At 41.1% G+C, this 23,792-nt stretch overlaps 2 protein-coding genes across 2 annotated transcripts in view; one reads left to right on the top strand and one right to left on the bottom strand.

Moving 5' to 3' along the window:
• TPMT (thiopurine S-methyltransferase) overlaps nt 1-23,792 on the bottom strand; it is a 278,788-nt gene that overhangs the window by 157,163 nt on the left and 97,833 nt on the right. The gene's annotated exons all lie outside the window — the stretch shown is intronic.
• Nucleotides 16,887-23,792, top strand: part of RNF144B (ring finger protein 144B) — a 72,407-nt gene continuing 65,501 nt past the window's right edge. The window contains exon 1 of the mRNA XM_065912863.1: nt 16,887-17,192. The gene's annotated coding sequence lies outside the window, so the exon portion shown is untranslated. The remainder of the gene's footprint in view (nt 17,193-23,792) is intronic.

Below are 23,792 nucleotides of genomic sequence, written 5' to 3'. Positions count from 1 at the left end.
TTTGATTAATCTCAAGATGCCAGCGAGTAGTTTGCTGAGCCCATCAGGCTGAGGACTGACCCCGGGCAGAGATGAATTCACCAAGGAAATGTCACCGAATGGGTGGCCAGTTGGCCTTCTTCAGGTGAAGACCTCCCTTGGTGTTACGTGCTGCCTTTGAATTTCAGCACCGACACCTTCTACCCGTTGCCTCAGATAACTGTATGGCATGTACACTGCAATGAGCTTGTGTCCTTTCCCGCTCGTGAGCATATTTCTCCCATCCACTTGGACTGCAGCGGTTTCTGAGAATCTTTGCTGTAGTGAAGAAGGGAGTCTTTCCTGTAGGGCATATGTGTCAGTAGATTATCATCATCATTTTAAAATGAACCAAAGTTCACCCTTTATGCTGACTTCCTTAGTTTCTACCCTATGCCCTCTTTTTCTGCTCCAAGATCTCATGGATGAAACCACATACAATTTACTTGTCATTGTTTCTTGGGCTCCTCTTGGCTGTGTTTCTCAGGCATTCCTTGCTTTTGAGGAGTATTGTCAGATAGAGGCTAAACATATCTGATCATACACACTTAATCCCTCAACTGAGACTTAGGATTTCTCTGATGCTCTTCTTAGCGATGAGGCTGGGGTTGTGGGTTTTCAGGAGGATGACCACAGAAATAAAGTGTCATTGTGTCAAGGGTACACACTGTCAATATGACTTGAAACCACTGTTGATGTTCGCTTTGATCACCTGACTGAGTTGGTGTTTGTCAGATTTATTCACTTTCTTTTTGGCCAGAGCACCGTGAGGCATGTTGAATCTTTGTTCTCTCACCAGGGATCAGACCTGTGCCCCCTGCACTGGAAGTTTGGAGTCTTAACCTCTGGAAGTCCCAGCAGTGATTTCTTGACATCCCACATGTCTAACATTCTACTAAATCCTCTAGTCCTGCTGATTCTGTGTCTTACGTAATGTAAGAAATGCTTACTTTTCTCCAGGCTCCTTGCTACTACCACCAGCATCATTTCTCACCTGGGCTACTGAAACATATTCTTACCGAGAAGCACCTGCATTAAATTTTGCTTCTGTTCAGTCTATTTCTACGCTGCAGCCAGGGTGATAGTAAAAAAAATAAATTTCTGCTAATGTCAAGTTGCTTTAAAAAGCTTCCCATGGTCTTTTAGTTTAACTCTTAAACTTACAGATTTCTTCTCCATTGTCTGGTCTACCTCTTCAACCTAATCTCAGAGCAATCTTTTTCACCTTCTTTATAATCCAACCCTATTGAATTCCATAAGTCCTTCAAATACACCATGCTTTCCCTTCACTATGAAGGAATCTGTGGTAGATTAAAAAGAATTTTAAAATTAAACCATACTTAGATTCTCTTCTTATGTGCTCAGTGGCTTCAGTCATGTCTGACTTTTTGTGACTCCATGGACCATAGCCCACCAGGCTCCTCTGTCCATGGGAATTTCCAGGCAAGAATACTGGAGTGGGTTGCCATGCCCTCCTCCAGGAGATCTTCCCAACCCAGGGATCAAACCCATATCTCCTGCATTGCAGATGGATTCTTTACCTGCTGAGCGATCAGGGAGGCTCTACTTTTTTGGGCTTCCTAGATGGTGCGGTGGTAAAGAATCCACCTGCCAATGCAGAAGATGCAAGAGATGTGGGTTTAATCCCTGGGTTAGAAAGATCCCCTGGAGAAGGAAATGGCAACCCACTCCAGTATTCTTGCCTGGAAATTCCCATGGACAGAGGAGCCTGGTGGGCTACAGTCCATGGGGTCACAGAGTTGGATACCACCAAGCAGCTGAGCACACAAACCATACTTCGCATATACTAGAGTAACTCAGTAAAGAAACTTGGGTTGACAGGAATTCCTGGTGGTCCAGTGTTTAGGACAGGACAGAGGGCTCAGGTTTGGTCCCTGGTTGGGGAACTAAGATCCACATGCTGCTTGGTGGGCCAAAAGTAGAAAAGAAACTTGGGATGGATTGAGTTATTGCGCCAAGTAAAGAATTTAAGAAAAGTATCTCTCTGTAATTCTGATTTTTTTACATAACCCTCCTATCTCCATATCCATGGCCATACCCCTACTGCCATCGTGACTGCTGCTCCAATGCATTCTACTAGAAGTTATCATCTAGTCTGTGCCGTCCACGGGCTCTACGTATGTTTTTCTGATTTTTGCAAAAACTGTGCCTGATAGTTATCTGAGACCAAGCCTCAGAGAGGCTAGGAAACTTCCTCTAGATGAGACACCTAATACTCAGTGGACCTAAGATTTGAATTCAGCATGGACAGATTCAAAAGTCTGTTTTTTTCATGGTGTGATGATTTACTTTATGGTAAGGTGGTTTAACCAAGGTGTTTCTGATTTCAAATAACTGAAATAAATTTGGGCTAGCCTTAACAGAAAGGGAATTTTTTTTTAAAAATAAGGACAAAGCGTGTCTTAAGAAACTCAAAAGATAGGAATGCAGCCGGCTTCTGGAAGAAACTGGATCTAAGAACTGGAAAATCATCATTTTCTTTCTCTGGCTCTTTTCTTACCTCCTCTCTTGCACACCTGCTTTATTGTTTCCTCTCTAGTTTATTCTGTTGTTCATATACATGATGGAATATGGCTACCATACACTTTCAGCCAAGCAGAGAGATGTCTGTCCCTAAATCCACATGCCACATTCTTGATAGAGAAAATCTGATTGGCTCTGCTTCAGACATCCATCCATTCTGGGACCAATCAGCTTTTAGCTGAAGGAGGCAGAATTACATCATCCAAACATGGCTGCCATGGGGTTTGGAGACACTGTTTCCTTTGGTGGTAGGAATGTCTGACTCTGGTCTTTTCTCACTCACATCGTTTGACTACAACTGATTCTGGGTACTCTAATTGCTACAGGGAGAAGTGTAAGAGTTCCCCTTCAGCTTCGACCCATGATCATAGCTCTTCGAAGAGAAATTAGGAGTAGAGTAGGCTCGGCCAGTGTATTGTCATATCAGTGATCATCCTGTTTTGAGGTACATCATCATTGTCCCCTCAATCTTGTTCTTTACAGCTCAATTGGCTCTACACAGACAGAAACACACACACACACACACACACACACACTCACACACACACACACACACACACACACACACACACACACACTCTTACATTGGAGCATGTTTACAGTTTCTGCTCAGAAGAAACTACATGCCTCCTTGGAACTCAGCTTCTGCTTTAAGCGGCAATGGCAACAATTCCACTGACTCTTTGCCAGTGTAAAGTGAATAAACTATTTTCCAACCTATTGTCTTTACTGTCTCTTTATGATAATGCTGAGTGTCCTTTCCCTGTAGTCACTGCTTATTAAGAAGTGAGCTCCATTTCTCTCGCTGAGCACAGTGAGAAGAATAAATTCACCTTGGACTCTTAGGGCCCAAGGGTCACCGACTCTGTTCTCATTTGGAGCAGCTTCTAAAGAAGGAGGTCAAACCTCAGCACCCAGTTATGCACCTGTATATGTTCTATATATTCTTCTGTAGCTGTAACTGTAAAGAACAACTCAGGGGGAAACATTTATTGTTACATATTTTTTTTTTGGTAGGTGGCCTAAACTTATGAATATTAAGTGTTCCAGAAGTTTCTTTGCAGATCAGTGGTTTAGAATTTGGAACTCACTTTACTATGGAAACAATATTGCACTTACTAGTTTAGGCCTCTAGCCAAACTATAAATGATCATTTGTCTACAACACAGCTGAAATGGTTTCCTTGCCCTTCAAGTGAGAGTCTGGCCTCTTCTGTGTCTAAAGCTCTGAAATCACTAGCTTCCTGAAGACCAATCCCCCTGCATTTCTCTAGTTTGATTCTCTGTGGACCTCCCCCCCCCCTTTTTTTTTCTCCAAGGAGGTGTACAGGTGAACAGTAGGTGTGGGCTCTAGGTATTGAAGGATGCCAGGGGTACTAGATGGTACAAAAGGAAGGGGAGGGTGGAAGTTAGTGAGTTTGGTGTCCTTTTTGACTCTCATAAGAAAGAATGGAAAGTGGGGTGGTGGGGTGGTGGAGGAATAGAAGGAGAAGGATAACTGCAGCATTTGATAAATAGGTGTTGTCATTGGTCCGTGCCTGTGTGTAAAATATTAACTATTTTTTGTCATATGCAGTTGAGTTGTCCTTTGCCTTCAATTAGCCTGCAGTAAGTTAATAATGAATTTTACGGTATTCTCCATTGGTTAGCTGAATTCCTGAACCCCTCCTCCCTGGAATGGAGCGATGTGATTGCATAGAAGTCCAGCCAGGTAGCGGAATGCACGCGCTGGCCTCTAATGGCACAGCCGTGTTGGGTCACCCCTGTGTCTTCATGGCGTTCCTGCATATGTGGCTTTAACAGATGATTTCATTCTCTTTTTTGGCCTGGACCCAGACAGCTTTACATTCTCAGCAAAACAGATGGACAACAAGGGTGAAACAGGATCTTGTACTGAAATAGTCTTTTGAGTCATCCTCTTTGACGGTTCACTCTTCCAGGAAACTTGCCCCTTCCTTCTTGCAGAACGCTACTGCTGAGAAGTAATGCACTCAGTTTCTGAACTTTCTTTGCAGTGTACATTTTCTAGTTTTCTTCTTGATCGAGATGGAGCTTTTGCTAAGCTAGAAGTATTGTCTAATTTGTTTTGGCATAACACCTGGATTTTTGCCCGAGGTAAAGATTTAAAAATAGAATTAAGCATTTTATGTCAACCTTCCATTTTTGTCCTCTTTCCAAAAAAGATTCCAATTTGAGAACAAGGGGAGCTTGATTTCACATACAAGTTTATTTTGGGAAGCAAGGGTGTTCCAGTGAAGATCACTTGACGAAGTTATTAGGTTCTAGTCCATGTTGTGACAGTAACTGCCTCTTGGACCCCAGGAGAGTCCACTCATTTTTCATTGCTCAGTTTTCTCATCTGTAAAAGGGGAATGATACCATTTCAGCTGAACGGTGGTTGTGTGTATTCAATGAGAGGATATTTGTGAAGGCACTCAGATGAAGTCACGTTGCTATAGTAATCTAGGTTTTGGTTAGTTCTTAGAGGTTAGAACTATCTTCCTTCTATAATGAAATAGTTTATAATATTTTGTAGCAAGGATTCATTTGTTTAAAGATTTATTTGTTCTAAACCTAGGATATTGTACTCAATGCCTTTTATTCAGTCCTTGCAGAAAAGAGGAAGTAATGTACATGCCATTGTCATTTCATCTTCTGTTTGAGTTTTTGTTCATTCATTCATTCATTCTGAGATATAATTGACATATCACATTATTTTGGTTGCAGGTGTGCAACATGATAATTTAAAAAAATGTTTTATTGGAGTATAGTTGACATTTGGTCTTTCTTGAATGCAGTGTGAAATCAAGGATAGCACGGTTCAGGGCATGATGTGGCTCACAACATCTCTGCTTCTTTGGGGTATTTATTTCTACTATGTTTTCTGATAATAATCAGGCATAAGCTGATGTCAAAGGAACATTTGGAGCCACCTGAACTATTAAACTGAAACAGTCAGCATGAACAGGCAGGCGGCCACCCAAGTCTACCGTGTTCTTTTGAGGATGATGGTATCTGATTTCTGCTTCCTCATTTCCATTTTGGTAGCCAGAGGTAAGTACTGCAGGGGCTATGTTGTCTAAGATCCTATAGTAGTATGTATAAAAACTGGAGGTTAAAAAGGTTGGGAGGTTTTTTTTAGAACTTAAGTAACCATGTGCCATTACACTGGTCACTCTGAAAAGTTTTGCCTCTGTTGGTCAAAGATCATACAGTTTTTTGGATTGATGATTCTCCAAACCGAGGAGTGTGTGTGTGCATTAGGTCATGGAAAGGAAACAGATTCTTGACAAGGGCCCCCTAATCCCAATAGAATGGTCTAGGAGCCTTGCACCCATGTTTATACCATTTGTCTTGTTTCATTCTCATCCTGACAAGGAAAGGTGAGTGAGTCTCCCCTGCTTACCCCATTTCTCCGTTTGCTATGTTAACGTCTCACAGGATGGAACGGCTTCTTTATTCATTAATGCCTATCAGAGCAGTTACATATACCCTTTTATTGACATATAAACACTACTATGTGTAGAACACATAACTAATGAGAACTTACTGTATAGCACAGGGAACTCTACTCAATGATCTGTGATCTGTGATGACCTGGATGAGAAGGAAATGTAAAAAAGAGTGGATATATGTATATGTACCAGGGGATATAGCTCAGTGCTACAGCACCTGCTTTGCATGTATGAGGTCCTAGGTTCGATCCTTGGCATCTCCACGTGGTTCCGTTTCGGCTTCTCTGGTGCCTCAGAGAGTAAAAACTCTGCCTGCAGTGCAGGAGACCTGGGTTCGATCCCCGGGTTGGACAGATCCCCTGGAGAAGGGAATGGCTACCTGCTCCAGTATTCTTGCCTGGAGAAGCCCATGGACAGAGGAGCCTGGTGGGCTACAGTCCATGGGGTCTGTACGCAAAGAGTCAGACACGACTGAAGTGACTTAGCACGCACACATATAAATAACTGATTCACTTTGCTGTACAATTGAAACTCACACAACATCGTAAAGCAACTGTACTCTAATTAAATACTTTTGTTTTTAGATAAAATTTGAAAGTTTTAACATATCACTAATAAGCCTGTTTGAGTTTAAGAAAGCCCTGGATATTAACAGCAATTAGGAGTAAAATTGGGGTTGACTTTCTATGATTGTCTTTTGCTTTTATAATAGCTTGAACAAGTTTTGTAAGCAAGTCATTTTCAGTTTATTAATCAAATGCCTCTGCTGGAGCAATTTTCTGCCATCAACAAAGCATATCTGTTGTCCATCTTTCTACATGTGCTCCCACGGTTTCTTTTCCCCAGCCTCCGCCCTGTTGGCTTCTCACACTTCTACCCACTCGGTTCCTCCTCTGCTGCAGGGCGGGGCTCACAAGCTGCCTTCCTGGATCTGCCTGGCACTGCTCCCACCCGCATAGGTGTCTGTCTTTTCTTACACCACCTGAAGGCTGATTTACCCTTGTAGTCCCAGCACTTAATAAAGAACCTGGTCAATAGTAGGAGATTAATAAATATTTACTGAATAAAAGAATGAGTGTTATAATAGGGTAAGATCCTTGTACTAACGGAGGAAGACCAGATGAGGCCATCTATCCCGATGGGGAAGAAGGTAGATAGAGGGAGGGGGGGGTCCCAGAAAAGGTACACTGTGGGTGATGTTTTGGTAAATGAGTAGTTCTTCATCAGGTGAAAGAGGTGGGGAAGAATTGCCTGGGCTTGGGAAATTCTGTGTGCCTGAAAATAGCGTTGCATGGCTGGAATTCAGATGCAAAGTGAAATGGGCAGAAGATGAATCTAAAAGGGTAGGTAGGTTGCATGTTGCTTTGAACTTTGTGCCAATTTAAATTGTTTAGGTTATTAACTAGAATTACCTCTGTGATCCACTGGGTCAATCGGTTAATACCAGCTGGGATTAGATCTCATGAGGTCATTTGATTAGATGACTTATTATTTAATTAATTTTTGCACAACAGTTATTTGAAGGTAAATGGATGGGCATATTGGTCCATGTTTAAGACAAAAGTTTGTTGAAGTCACACACTGATATCTTAGAAGTTTTAAGGGACCCTTCTCAACTTAGAGGTAAAAATATTGGAGTCTTTAACTCTAAATGGACTATGTCATGAGAGAATTTTATAGCTGAATTTATATTTCAATGAGTCTTTCCTGTATATTCATTACCAATCATTTAAAAATACAGGTACATAAGATTATTTTCTGCAATAAGATTATTTTCTATAGTGATGACTTTTGTGAAGGTTCAAAGAGATAATGTATGCAAAATGCTTAGTACCAAGTACCTTGCCTGGTACACAGTAGATGCTCAATAATATAATCTATTCCTTAAACACACCAGGCCTGAGGGAGTTTTCACTTTACCTTTATGAACTTTCAGGAGAAACTTTTAATGCAACAGCCTGCCTGCAAGTGTATCTTTGTTGAAATATCAGCTGGTTCTTTTGTAAAAGTTTGGAATTTCCTTGGTGTTTTTAAACAAGATTTCCTCTCTTAAATGTGCTCATTGTTTGTGTCTTAGATTGCCAAGATTTGATTTGAGTACAGAGTCTTCAAAGCATTGGTGGGACTAAATATTTTAGCAGATGCTTGCATTTGAAATACTTCTAACCCCTTTCATGTCCAGGTTTCAGTGAATCACGCCGAGGCACTCTTGACGTGCAAGACAAATGTGTTTCTCTTGGATTTGAAGGACAGAGGGTTTGCCTGATGCTTATGAATGTTTACTAATGCAGAGGAGAAATTGAGATGCCAGGTTGGAAAATAAAAACTTGAATGAGGTGCTTGCTGGGCACTATTCAGAAGTATTGTATGTCTTTGGGATTTTTGTTTTTTTATTATTAAATTCCAAGCTGGTACAATCCATCTGCCTGTTAAAAATAATTAATTGCCTTGTTTTCTACTTAGAGATGTAACAGTTCCAGATTTGCAAGGGAGAATTCTTTTGCAACACAAGCCATTGTTACTTCTGGGGGTTAGATTTTCGGTGAGCAGGGCAGGTTACCTAGTCACATCACCAAGTAAGTCCTCTTTCAGGGAGCATTTCTTTGGAGACGTGCAATTTTCCAAACCCCGATGACTAGAAATAGAATTATTAAATGGGCCCAAAACAAAGTAAAACTATAAGAAATATCAAAAGTAGAGTTTTTTTTAAGACCACATTCCTTAATCATGAGTCAATTAAATTAGAAATTAATAATAAAAATATGATGCCCCCCAAACTACTGGGAAACTAAGAAACTCTCCCAAATAGACCTTTGATAAAAGAATAAAGAGAAAACAAGAAAAATTGCCCATATCCAAATTTTTAGGGCATAGCATATACCCAAAACTTCACTCAAAGGAAAACTTATTAAAGAACTGATAGAGTTTTAAAAGTTGGAATTAATGGAATGAAGAAAAAATTAGAGAAACAGGCTAAATAAGATTTAAAAAACTGGAAAAAATATACACAGTTAGGAATGAGGAAACAGACATGACCACATAAAGCAGGGAAGTTGGAGAAATTGTAAGAATTATACCTGAAGATTACACACAAAACTCTATAGAAACAAATTGAAAATATTGAAGAAATGGACATTTTTATAAGTAAAACATAAAAGATCAATGTTGACTTATGTAGAAATTTTAAACAGATAATCACTATAGAATTTCCAGTTTGTGCTGGTTTTGTTTCCCATTTGGCATTGGTTCTGGACTTAAAGGAAATATTATTTTTAAATGCACTCAAATAAGATGATAGGATGAGATGGTTCGATAGCATCACCGACTCAATGGACGTGAATTTGAACAAACTCCGGGAGATAGAGGACAGAAAAGTCTGATGTTTTTCAGTCCATGGGGTTTCAAAGAGTTGGACATGACTTAGCGACTGAACGACAACGAAATAAAACGAGGTGGAAGTCTTCCACCTTATAACTTCAGGATTTACTATGGTCTCCTCGCGTAGCATGTGAGATGTATGTGTTGAAAAGAGTGTTTGCACTTTAACACATGTTTAAATGTGAAAGATGGCACATGTAACCCTGTCTTCCCCACCAGTTCTCTCCAAATCCAAGTTAACTTATGCCTCCCTCTGGAGAACAGTGTTCAAAGCACTCACTGAGAAAATGAAATACATTCCAGCGTTGGTGGCTGAGAACAACTGACTCAGTCCAGTCTTCAGGGAGTGGGAGGATAACTTGGTGCTGCTTACCCTGTTAGCTCCTTAGTAGAACACCTGTGCCAGGACCCCCAGTGTGGCCTATGAAAATCATGAAGCTGCCAGGCTGACCACTGGTGAGGTGGGTGGCAAGTGTAGAAAGCCTGACTGCTCCTGATTCAGTAGTTTGGTCACTTTTGTAGGGTGAAAATCTATAGCTATTTATTTTATTGTTGAAAACTTTAACATTTATTGTGGGATAATCCCCTTTGGCAGAAAATGAGCTAAAGGAATGCAAAGTTTAATGAAAAATTAGGTAGTAAATTTATTTTTTTCAATTTATTATTACTGATAAACTTTAAATTTTATATTGGAGTATAGCCGGTTAATAATGTTGTGATAGTTTCAGGTGTGTAGCAAAGCAACTCAGTCATACATATACACATATCCATTCTCCCCCAGATTCCCCTCCCATCCAGGCTGCCATATAACTTTGAGCAGAGTTCCCTGTGCTATACCGTAGGTTCTTGTTGGTTATCCATTTTAAATATAGCAGTGTGTACATATCTGTCCCAAAGTCCCTAATATACTTTCCCCTGCTCCTTTGCCCCAGTAACCATAAGGTTTTTCTCTAAATCTGTGTCTATTTCTCCTTTGTAAATAGGAGATTTATATCATACAAAATTCATTTGTATGACATTTTTAGATTCCACCACATATAAATGATTTCATATGATATTTGTCTTTGTCTGTCTGACTTACTTTACTATGATAATCTCTAGGTCCATCCATGTTGGCAGCAAATGGCATGATTTCATTCTTTTTTATGATTGAGTAATATTCTACTGTATACATGTACCACATCCTCTTTATCCATTCATCTGTCCATGAACATTTAGGCTGCTTCTGTGTCTTCGCTATTGTAAATAGTGTTGCAGTGAGGGGTATATATATCTTTTTGAATTGTGATTATCTCTGGATATATGCCTAGGAGTGGGATTGCTGGATGATACGGTAGTTCTGTTTTTAGTTTTTAAGGTACTTCCATACTATTCTCCATAGTGGTTGTACCAGTTTACATTCCTACTAACAGTATAGGAGGGTTCCCTTTTCTTCACACCCTCTCCAGCATTTACTGTTTGTATACTTTTGATGATGGTCATTCTAGTCAGGTTTTTCTTATTGTGGCCCAGCTGATTTTGAGATGCTTTTGTATGTATGAAATAGAACCAAAATGACATGTCTCCAACTTTTCAAAAACTTTTGTTATCAAGGCAGACATAACTGGGTAATCATTTCTGGGTCATATTTTGACTTCCCATATATCAATAGTTTGACCACCATGTCACCCTGAACGAATTTCTGGCATAGTTTTTTTTTTTTTTTTTCATATTTTTTAAATCTAGGCATATACCCTGAGGAAACCAAAATTGAAAAAGACATGTATCCCATTGTTCATTGCAGCACTATTTACAATAGCTAGAACATGGAAGCAACCTAGATGTCCATCGACAGATGAATGAATAAAGAAGTTGTGATACATATACACAATGGAATATTACTCAGCCATAAAAAGGAACACCTTTGAGCCAGTTCTGATGAGGTGGATGAACCTAGAACCTATTATACAGAGTGAAGTGAGTCAGAAAGAGAAAGATAAATATCGTATTCTAATACATATATACAGAATCTAGAAAAATGGTACTGAAGAATTTATTTACAGGGCCACAGTGGAGAAACAGACATAGAGGATAGACTTAAGGACATGGGGAGAAGAGAGGAGAGGGTGAAATGTATGGAAAGAGTAATGTGAAAATTTATATTACTATATGTAAAATCGGTAGCCAACGGGAATTTGCTATATGGTTCAGGAAACTCAAATGGGGCTCTTTGTCAATCTAGAGGGGTGGGATGGGGTGGGAGATGGGAGGGAGGTTCAAAAGGGAGGGGATATATGTATACCCATGGCTGATTCATGTTGAGGTTTGACAGAAAACAACAAAATTCTGTAAAGCAATTATCCTTCAATAAAAAATAAATTAAAAAAAAAGCTTTAATGCACCATGTAATCAGGATGTTAAGACTAAGGTGGGTGTTACTAAGAGTAAAGTAGGTGAGAAGAGTAATTTTAGTAGCATCAGAATGAATCTAATTTTTCTTTAATGAATTTTCTAAAAAGAAAGTCCATTTGTTGATTTCCTTATTATGTAGGACTAGAGTGTGTGTTTTATGTGTGTGTGTGTATATATATATATAATGTTACATATTACATATTATATAATATGTTTTATATTATACAAGTATCTTATATGTATCTAGTAATCTAATATATATATTTCTATATTTGTTTTTTTGGCTAAGTATGCTTTAGATTTATTTTGGTCTTGCTTTTACATGACTTTAGGTATGTTACAAGTTAATACAGTTCCTACAGTTTGGATTACTTACCCTTAATGTCAAGATTTTGTTCGCCTGGGGTCACAAAGAGTCAGACATGACCTAGCAACCGAACAACGACAACAACATAGGAAAGTCTGTAATTCAGATTAGGAAATTCTCTATTGTGGCGAAGGTCAGCATGACTGCAAACTCTGGTGAACAATTTATAGTGTTATGTTTATCATTGCTCAGAAAGATAAAAAGTATTTTTGTAGACTGCAGTGACTGGATTTTACTTCTCAGTCTGAGATATCACATGTTACATCTACTTTTGTAGTCTAAAAGAAGCAGTTCCTTCTTAGGTTATTATGAGGACTCTTCTTTTACCTACCTTATAAATAGTGGTGTTTCTGTGGGTTCTCTATTGAATTTTTTCTTTTTTTCTCTCCTTTCTCCTTTCTTCTAAGATTAATAGCCCTTAGCAACACTGAGTGGGTTCCTGTTGTGTATCAGGGCAGGGCCAAGCTGTACAGATGAGCAGGTTAGGGTTCGGGTACTGCACAGTTCCAGGAGGAGACATTCACTACTCCACCTTCAAGACTCATATAGTGCCATCAGACACTGTGCTAGCTACTTTACAAACCTCTCACTGAGCCTCACCACAACCTGTGAGATGAGTATAATCATTCTTCTCTTATGCATGAACAAACTGAGTTTTGAATATGTTAAATAACTTGTTTGAGGGCTTCCCTGATAGCTCAGTTGGTAAAGAATATACCTGCAATGCAGGAGACCCTGGTTTGATTCCTGGGTCAGGAAGGTCTGCTGGAGAAGGGATAGGCTACCCACTCCAGTATTCTTGGGCTTCCCTTGTGGCTCAGCTGGTAAAGAATCTGCCTGCAATGCAGAGACCTGGGTTGGGAAGATCCCCTGGAGAAGAGAAAGGCTATCCACTCCAGCATTCTGGCCTGGAGAATTCCATGGACTGTATAGTCCATGGGGTCACAAAGAGTTGGACACAACAGAGTTTTGAATATGTTAAATAGCTTGTTTAAGGTTATGTAATAATGAGTGGGTGATAGGTTGTGTATGTGTGGAAAGTCCCTTTGTTGCTCTGCAGCATGCTGCCTTTTGTGGGTGATCTCAGCTCTTGTTAATCTCATCTGTGGTCACCACCTAAATGATGGTAATTCCTAAAAGACTCTCCACTCCAGATCTCTGTTGATGGCTTACTGGACAAGTCTTCCATATGTCCTAGAGACACCTCAGATTCTACAGGTTTTAAATCATTTTCTTAATGATGGCGTAAGGAAAGCCATCCTTTGTGGCTGCTCGTCTTTTATTCTTACTCTCAGTTTGTGGTACCAGCAGCCTGGGCTCTTCTTTCTCCCTCATCCCCTACATCCAATCAGGTTTCAGGTCCCATTCAGTTCTGTTTCTGAGATCTGCCTCCATTAGTTCTTTCTTCTCCATGCCATTTGCCACTACGTTAGTTCAAACCCTCACTCTTTAATTCTGCCCTCATCTGCCCTGTCTGAATTACGAAAAGCATCATCTGAAGTCTAACAGTTCTAAGCATTTACAGTGGCTCATGCCTCTGACTGGTTCATCTTTTCCCACCTTCTCCACTTGGCTACTTGAAGTGTCAGCTTTAAGTCCTGTTCTCAGGGAAATCTCCCTTGATTCTTTTCACCAGCCCCTTTCCTTTAGTTCATTTCTTCTCTGTGCTCCCAAAGCACATTATGTTGAAGTCTCTCACATCACGTACACACCCACCGTGGTACCCTGATAAGTGATTTGCTTGTCTGACTCCTTCCTTGGATTGAAGGTGCTTTGAGGACAGGGCCCATGTCCAACTTATGTCTGTCTTCCTAGCATCTAGCAGCTTGTCTGGGAGGAGATCAATACATGCTTGAGAAGCCGCGGCACACTGTGGATTCATGAGGCAGTTCTGAAAGAGTTTTGATTACTGTAGCTTTGTCATATAGTTTGGAATCAGGAGATGTGATTTCTCCAGCTTTGTTCTTTCACAAAATTGCTTTGGCTATCTGGGGTCTTTTGTGGTCCCATACAAATTTTGGGATTGTTTGTCCTATTTCTGTGAAAAAATGCCATTGAAATTTTGATAGGATTGCATTGAATTTGTAGACTGCTTTGGGTAGGATGGACATCCTAACAATAAAAATTCTTCCAGTCCATGAGCATGGAATGTCTTTCTACTTATTTTTGTCTTCTTCAGTTTCTTTTATCAGTGTCTTGTGGTTTCAGTATATAGACCTTTCACCTCCTTGGTTACATTTGTTCTTAGATATTTTATTCCAGATCTGAAAGAGTTATTTACATAATACTGTAGTGTTCCACATGTTCACTTAGTCCTATTGAAAGTTGAATGCAGATTTTATAAACTTGAAAATAATCAATGCTGATATTATTTAATTACACAATATATTTTTTCTTCCCATCTGACACTTGTAGGGGCAGATGGCATGATTATTGCTTAACCCATGTTTTCATTCATATTAGCAGCAGCTTCTTCCCTTATCCTGTTGACAAGAGATTATAGCTTAATTATTCCAGAACCTATGATAGGCAGATCTGAAAGAGTTTTGATTACTATAACTTTGTAATATAGTTTGAAATCAGGAGATGTGATTTCCTCCAGCGTAGTTCTTTTACAAAATTGCTTTGGCTATCTGGAGTCTGTTAAAGCATTTACACTGGTAAATGCTAAAATTGAAGTTAGACACCAGTTTTCATTAACAAATAAGTTTTTCATCTAAACACAGATTTAGGTCTCATTCCAGCTCTGCCCATACCTGGTTGAAGTCGACCACTTAAATCTCCCTGGACATTAGTTTCCTCATCTTTAAAGCTGAATGCCTGGACTAAACTAGCTAGAAGGACTTTTCAAGCTCACATATCCTTCAATTGTATTTTTTGAGACCCTGCTATATATTCTCTTACCATCTTATCTCCCTTGTCTCCTTCCCTTCCTCCCCCACTGGAAGATTGGTCCTCCTCACAACTGAGCCGCGCACACACACCCCTACGTAATAGTACTTGAAAATCATTTCAAAAACTACTGGTCATAACCTGCCATTTAGAACTCTGATAATGGTTTTAAGTGGAAGTCCATGAAAAGAGATGTTTATCAACCTTGAAAACCTGTTTTTATAAAAAAAAAAAATCTGCTTTTGTGAAACGAGCTTTTTCAAATGAATTATCCTTTAAATCTAAAGTTTTCTATTACACTGTGCTGTGCTGGATTGAATAGTATCCCCTAAAATTCTTATCATTCCCTAAGAATGTGACTTTGTTTGAAAAATAGGGTCTTAGTTTGTAATCAAATGAAGATGAGGTCATACTGGATTATGACAGGCCCTGGATCCCATGACTAGCATCTTTACAGGAAAAAAAGTAAGAGAGACACAAGGGAAAAAACCATGTGATGGCTCCATGTGATGATGGAGGCATCGGTGAACTGATGTAGCAACAAGCCTAAGGAGACCAAAGACAGCTAGCAACCATCAGAGGCTAGGGGAGAGATGGAGATTTTCCCTCACAGCCACCGGAAGCAAGCAGCCCTGCTGACACCCCGATTTTGGACTTCTGGGCTCAAGAACTGTAGGAGAATAATGTTCCGTTGTTTTCAGTCACTCAAACAAAAACAAAACTGGCCCTCCTGTCCTCCGGCCATCATACACAGAGATACACTGTGTTCTTCCGCACTTGGCTTTGCCCTCAAGGTTTTCTTCAACATGGAGAGCCCAGAGGCCGTTTGCTTGTGTCCTTTGGCACCGCGCCGACTGCCGAGCCTTCACTGGCAGGCTCAGTATTCCTTCCACCAAGGGCTGCGAGGCCCTTCCTTTGAGGAAGCACATTCCTGACTGTGGTTGCAAACGTGGAGTGAGGGTGCCGAGTGAGCGCACACGGGCTCCCCTGTCTGGGCAGGGAGATTTCTAAACTGCGACGATCAGAGTCGATGGTGACCCTTGGGGGTGTGGGGAGTGAGTAGGCAGGCAACCTGTTAGGGACGGCGCACAAACGAGGTGTCTGAGGTTTTGGAGTGCAGAAGACCTCATCAGGCCTCCCCCACCCCCACGCCGCAGCTTCTGGCTTACATGGTCTTTAGCTGGACCACTACCTGTTAGGTTGCTAAGCAGGGCCTACGTAATTTGTTAGCAAAGCATTTCAGTTTTGTTTTTTTTCTCTTCCCTAAAAGTGTGCCTGTGTTACAGGAGGTCCATGAAGACTGTCCTGATTTGATTTGCCTGCGTTCTAATTTTATCATTCGATGCTAAAGGGACAAATCAGGTACACGATGCTTTTAGATGAGACGTGCATGGGGACTGGCTCTACAGAAGCAAGTGTCCCCGCAGGGTGGGAAGGCAGGTCTGGGTCGTTCGAAGTGGAAACGAGAGACTGGAGGGCTGGGAGGGAGGGGAAAGACAGGTGTCCCGGGAGGACGCGTGCAGAGGAGAAGCGGCGAGTTCTGAAAGCCAGTTAGGTGAAGAGGTGTCCCGGTCCGGGCGGAAGGAAGGACGCCAGCGGCTGAGGATGCGGGGCTCCCTGCCCAGGCTGTCTGCAGCGGGCGTCCCAGGAGGACAGGAGAGAGGTCTTGCTAAGCGGAGCGAGCGCAGGAGGGCCGGACTGCTGGGGCGCGCGGGCCGCCGGGCTCCGACAGGGTTAAGACCATCACCTGCAGCTGAAGTGCGACCCAGATGGGAAGTAGGAAGTGCGCGCCTGAGCTTCCTGTATAAATAAACCCACGGCTCCCGCCGCTGCTGCTGCTGCTGCTGCTGCTGCTGGCGGTGCTGCGCCCCGAGCTCTGCGAGGTTCCCCGGGCAGCGCAGCTGCGCCCCGAGGCAGGAGGCGGTTCGAGGGACGCCTCCTCCCTCTCCGGCCCGATCGGTCTGGGAGCCCGAGCCCTGTTGCAATTCTGCAGAGCGCAAAGCTGTCAGCCGCAGAGCAGGGAGGCAGACGGAGGGCATGGAACAGCCGTTCTTCCCCGGGGTGCGAGCGGCCCCGGCTGGCGGTGCGCGCGAGGGAGGCTGCTGAGAAGCCCGACGGCGGCCGGGAGGAACGGAGCTCTCCGGCCAGGTAGGTTGAGGCAGCTTTTTAAGTGCTGCAGGCATTGCAAGACAGCGGTGGGGTTGGACTAAGAAAAGAAAATGGGACGGGAGACTCACTCTGCTATCTGGGTTGTTTAGCTTTATTTTCTGCCTCTCGTGCTGAAACCATGCAGAATCGGATTCATTCTGAATGCCTGAAACACCTGTGAACTTTACAAAAATAGCTCTCCGTTTACAGGCAAAAAGGAACGAGCTTAACTTATTGTAAAACTAGTCTCTGCAGAATGTACTGTAAAATTCAAGATTAAAGCAGACCTCCCAGTGTCTTCAGCTGGAGACCAGAGTTGGCAGAATCTCAGATACTTACCTTCTGCTGTTTGGGAATACATGGCAGTAGGTTGACATGCCTACATATGGATAAGATGTTATCTGTGGAATCTTGGTCATACATTCTGCTGATTATTTTGTTGTGTAATTGCTGATAAAACAGGGTGAAACTTTGATCTTCCACTGCTGTTCTCAAGTTGAAGTTAAAATGAAACTGATCCCTCCATCAGTGGAGAAAAGATATCTTTAGCTGACCCCTTCCAGGGTATCTTGTTTTTTGTACAAGGAGTTTCAGAGATTCTGTTGTAAGTCTACTCTTGAATGTACTTCTCACATTTAGATTTCTCAGAAATGATTTCCCCTTTCTGGCAATATGTTCTCTCTTCATGCTTGCACAACAGTCTCACTTTTTTGTTTCTTTCTGTTGCGTGTATCATATCAAAATATTAGCTGAAGCTGGCAGTAAGGCTAGCAGTGTTCTGATTTGGCATTTCTGGAGGTTTATTTGAATGTTGCCAGGTATGAATTAAAGAACAATGTATCTAACATTTCTGAAGCAGCCATTTGGGGGTGTATAGGCCCCGAAGCAAAATAAATGAACCTTGCCATGACTCAGTTTTTAGGGCGCGGATAAAGAGGCAAAAGGAACCCAAGCCAGTCTTGAGTGAGTTGCTGGCTAAAGGATCAGACTGCTGCAGCTTTCACTGAGATGAACCTCTTGGCCCCCAGTCCCTTTTACATCTAATTCCTCTATTGGTCCCTCCTTCTCCTTCCTCTGTCCTCCGTTTTCAGCCAGAGTCCTTTTCATGGGTAGCAGTCCCTTAGGTATTTCTGAAGATATCTTGAGGAGGAGAGAGGAGGAGGAAGAAAAATATCCATAGCCATCCACAAGGCCACGTGGAGAGAATTGTATTAGGAACTCCAAGGCCACATTTTCATAAAGCTCCCGCCTTCCTTTTGCATCCCTGTGACTGGGATTTTATTCTTTGTGATGGGCATGAAGTTAGAAAAGTGGGAAAGAAAATAAATTGTTCCAAAAGGAGCCTCTGACTAATTGGAACTGTCCTGATGAGTAAACAAATTCAAGGTATGGAAAATGTAAAAAGATGTCCTGTAGCAGGATTGAATTGCTTGGCTTTTTAAAATTTAAAACAAAGAAAAAAAAAAAAGTCCCTCAACCAACCCCTCCCCCCCCAAACCAATCACCCCAGATAACTTGCTTCTACAGTACTGTGCTGGACGTGAGGTTTGAGTGTGGTCAAACACTGTCCATTTACCCAGAGTTTTACAAATATTTACAGTCATCTATGCCAAATATCTTTGTGCTGAGCCCCAAAGAACATTCTCAGCATTCAAAAGCCCCATTCTCATGAATGGTTTCAGTTCATTGGCAATTTAAAGGCATCCAGGCTTTCAAACTAGGTCAGCTTAAGAGATGTCTTTTTTTAAACATAATAATTAGTTTTTGGGTCTCCCAGATTATGATCCAGGTTTTCAGATCCAAACCCTGCAGCAGAGAGGAAAGTATGCTCTATCAGTAAGAAGAAAAGTTTATTTTAGCTCTATAGTAAAACCATTGAGGTTTCTGGAAGCTGTCTTTTCTCTCCATAATCCAAATACTTTTAATCTGATAAATTTATATTTATATTTAAGTTTTCCTTTTTTAAAAGTTGTTTCAGAGTGGCTGAGATGGTAAAGAATCTACCTGCAATGCAGGAGACCCGTGTTCGATCCCTGGGTTAGGAAGATCCCCTGGAGAAGGGAATGGCAACTCATTCCAGTATACTTGCTTAGAGAATTCCATGGATAGAGAAGCCTGGTGGGCTACAGTCTATGGGGTTGCAAAGAGTCAGACCCAACTGAGTGACTAACACACTTTCAGGAACATTTTTAAGGACACCAGAATGATTCCTCTGGACTGTTTCTACTAGTCTTGGCTTCTGTGCTTCTCCTGGATTGACTTATGATTCTACTTTCTTGTTGAGTGAAGTTCTTAATGTTTGAAATCTCTAGTTTGAGGTAGAGGTCAGGAGTCCTGCGGAGCCCAGATGTTGCTGGAGGAGCAAAGTCCAGACAGTTAGGGGCCTAAACCTACTTTGTGCAACTGATTGCTTTGGAGATGGGAACTTGGCCAAGCTGAGCTTGGGGAGTAGGTATCAGTAGCCACTGCTCCTGAGTACTGAGACTCTTTCAGGGATGCCTGTCTTGACTTACTGAAGCACCTTTGATACAACAGATTATCAGTATTTTTAAGTTTTTGAATTGCTGGAAGTGACTACAGATGAGAATCAGGCCCTGAATATATTCTCTCCTCCATGTACATTAGAGAAGTTATCTTCTGTGGTATTGAGGGACTGGAAGCTGAGGACATAAAGATGCATATGATGTAGCCTCTGTCCTGAAGGAATTTGCGTAGGCTTGGGAGTGACTTTGGACCAGAATGGTAATTTTTAATTCATGTTGTTTTACCTGAGAGTGAAAAATACTCTGAAGTTTGTCATCTCAATCATGTCTTTTCTTTTTGATGTTTCCCTGATGTCACCTGAGGGTTAAGTAATTTGAAGAGGCATAGGCACACCTAAGTTAATTTATTTAATTATTTTAATTTTTAATTCGTTTTGTCACCTTTAGGCCTATGTGGGAGGTCTTGTACTAATGTTTTGTTTCTATTGTCATTGGCATTTATTATTTACTTGGTCTATGAGTACTTCTAAATCTAATGCATTGTGCTACAGTAGTTATTAAAAAGTGGGAAGCTGTAAAAGAGAGTGAAAGTGGTCAATACTGCAGCATGGAGTGAGAAAATTCTCATCTGTGACTGAATCCCTCCCTGAGATTGAAAGCACAATGATCTAAGTAAAACACACTTCTCTTGTTCATAGCTGGGGATATTTCTGACTGTATGGCTTGTGGTATCAAAGAACATGCTTTGAAAGCTGTGTCTCATTGGTTTCTCATTCCTCTGCAATCATGAGTTTGAGTCTCAGCCCTCCAGTCAACTGGTTCTTTGTTTTTCTTGGGAAGGTAGAACAAGACCATCTCATTTCTTTTTTTGTTGGACTTGTGGCTAAAGCTATAAACCCTGTGTGTGATTATATGAAACTCTCTGATGACAACCTTCTCAACTAGTTTACTGTTAATAAGTGGGGACTATGTTTAATCACCTTGACACCCACATTCCTTGTGTTGAATTCGATTCTTTGTGGGTTGACCTTATTTCCTGCATTTTGTATTTTCCTGCATTTTATTCCTTGAGAAATTGATTTAGCAGAGACATACAAGAATACACCTGCACCTAACTTAGTGTGAGATGGAGGAGTTCTTTCCCCAAACTGGTTTTAAATTTGTATCTATAAAATGTCTCTATAAAACTTTTAATTTTCACAGGAGAGAGTAATATTTATACAACCTTTTATGCGTTCGAAGAAAACATTTTGGTTTAGATATTCATTCTTTAGTAACTGTAGTTTACTGGTAATGTCATGACCCAGGAAATGAGCCTGTCTCTTGCTCCATGGGGCTTTCTGAAATAACATTTCTCCTTGATCTGTTAATTACATCACTGTCTGACCTGCCTGTAAGTGGCATTCCTTCCTGCTTCTGAGCTTTGTTGTTATACCAAGCAGGGGGAAGAAAATTATTCAGCAGGGCTGTGTGAATAATTGTGGGCGGCCAGGGAACCACTGATTAAAAAAGAGGTGGGCAGGGCACAGTGGTGGAGTTGGGGAGGGGCCTATGATGATGAATGTAAAATTACAATGTCAGAAATATCATCAAGCTGTTATTCTCATTTTCACTCCTACCGTCTTTGAAAGTTTTGTTAGGAAATCTGGGAATGGATTTCCGCCTCTTGGGCCTTACCTTATAGTGGTGATGAAAACAGAGAAAGAAAGCAAGAAGAAAATAAATGTACTTTTCAGAAGGAGAGGCATTTTGCAAGTGTTAAAACTTGACCTCAGATGTCCTGTTTAGAGTGAGCGTTTAAGAGTGAGCGTATCACAATATCATCTACTTTTTTGGTCATGACCTCCTATCTCTTTCCATATAGTTCTCCTATATATCATGCATGTAGCAAAAATGTAAAAATTAGATCTGATAACTGGTAACCGAGGTGATGGAAGTGTTAACTAACCTTATTGTGGTACTCAGTTTGCGAAACATATCTATAGCAAATCATTGGGTTTTATACCTTAAAGTTATACAATTTTTTCTCAATGATATCTCAGTACAGTTAGGAAAATAGATCTTATTAAGGTAATGTACTTCATTCCTTACATAATTTCAGATAGCAAAGAGACTACATAGAAAACAGTTTTTGATAATATTTAGGATTTTCCTTCCTAAGGATGTATCTGTCCTTTTCATCCACACAAAAAAATTAATAGAGATATATTTGTATATCAGTTCCATTTTTAGAAAAAAACCAGGTCTCCGAGTTAGAGTTATCATCTTATTACATACGTCCTGGAACCTGTTGAGATGAAGATGTTAAAACTGAAGAATTTTAAACTGAATATTTTTTCGTTTCTTGGTTTCCCCTGAAGGATGCTGTGAAACAGTAGGTGAAGAGAACAGAAGTTCCCTTTCCTATCACAGTGATAAACTGTTTTGCAACAATGCCACCATCTCACAAAGCCCGAGTAGGTCACGTATGGTCTCTAAGAATTAAGCATTTCTTGGGTTTGTTTCCACAGTCAGCCCTTCATACTGGTGGGTCCTGCATTGTGGTTGGCAGAACCTGCAGATGTGGAGACATGGATGTGGAGGACCAATGGTACCAGGCCTTTTCATATAAAGAAATTTGGTATCCCCTGGCAGATACCAAAATTCTCAGATTCCAGGGGTCCTGGAACCAATCCCCACAGACACCTAGGGATAGCATATTACAGAATAGTCTCTAATCTTTGCTGTTGTTTTCAACTAATGATTAAAGTATCTTATGTGTAATGTGTGTGGTGCTCAGTCACGGAGCTGTGTCCAGCTCTGTGTGACCCCATGCACTGTAGCCTGCCAGGCTCCTCTGTCCATGGGATTTTCCTGGCACGAATACTAGAATGGGTTGCCATTTTCTTCTCCAGGGGATCTTCCTGACTCAGGGATTGAATCCATGTCTCCTGCATTGGCAGGCAGATTCTTTACTACTGAGCCACGTGGGAAGCCCTGTTAAAGCATCTTATATGTGATGTATCTACTTAATGGTCTTGAGCATTATCCTTTTAGAAAGCAGATATAAAATATACTTGAGTAATTATATTTTTGTGATTACTAGTGAGGCTGTCTTCCCATTTATTCTTGCCCTATCAAGGCATGTATTAGAACTGTTTTTCTGATATTACTGGTTGTGCATGGATTCATCTAGTCCCTGAATGGCCAGAGAGTGGGTCAAAGATGCAAGAAGGGAGAATCACAAGACTGGTTAGTATGGAGATCCACATAAATCCTTGCCCCACTTACCACCAGTATCTATAGCCCTTGCTGCTCTACCAGCCTTCTGATCTACCTTCCATTCCAGGCTGTATTTAGGGTAAAACTTCAGCAAATGGCCAATGGCCAATGATAGTCAGCACTTTATTAGACTCATTCAGTACCATTTGAGTCACTAATAGCTTTTGTTGAGAACATGAACCGGCAGTGAAATTAATCATCGCATTGGCTAGAAATGCCAAGGTCAACACAATACTAATTTTCAGATCGTGTTGAGCTGGTTGCCTGACATGTCAGTCTTAGTTGATCTCGGGAGGGCTTTCCTAACCAGATAGAAATGGGGCCTTTGGATGATTGTTCCTTCCTGCTGTGCTGCAGTATTGGCTTCCTCAGAATCTCTCTCCATGATACAGGTAGCACTTCAGCCCCACCTTCCCCACCATCTCCCCTTCCTGAAAATGCTTCCTTTTGTCAGCTCCCTCTCACTGTAAAGCATTCGTGTCTTTTATGAATGCTTTTCAGGGACGACTCAGGATCTTGCTTTGGCACGCCAACATTTTGACAGCTCTCATGTGTCTTGTCTCCTGTTTAGTTTTAGACTTTCTTAGAATGGCCCAGAATTAAGACCCTTCACTATAGATCAACTGGATTTTTAGATAAGTTAACGTTTCTATTACACCAGTAATATCCAGCCCTGTGGTTGTGTTAGCTTTCTTTTTCTCTTTGTCCCTTTAGTCTTGTGCTTTACCAGTTTATCTGAGTCTTACAGTCTTTGCAGATAGTGGAAAAATTCCTAAATAACCAGATGAGTCTCCTAGTAAAACAGTATCCTCTCCAATCACGTTATTTTTTTGCACAGAGGAATAACAGCTATGAT

This window comes from Muntiacus reevesi, chromosome 20 (genome assembly GCF_963930625.1).
Source record: "Muntiacus reevesi chromosome 20, mMunRee1.1, whole genome shotgun sequence".
Taxonomy (NCBI): domain Eukaryota; kingdom Metazoa; phylum Chordata; class Mammalia; order Artiodactyla; family Cervidae; genus Muntiacus; species Muntiacus reevesi.
This window is presented reverse-complemented; position numbering and strand designations above follow the sequence as displayed.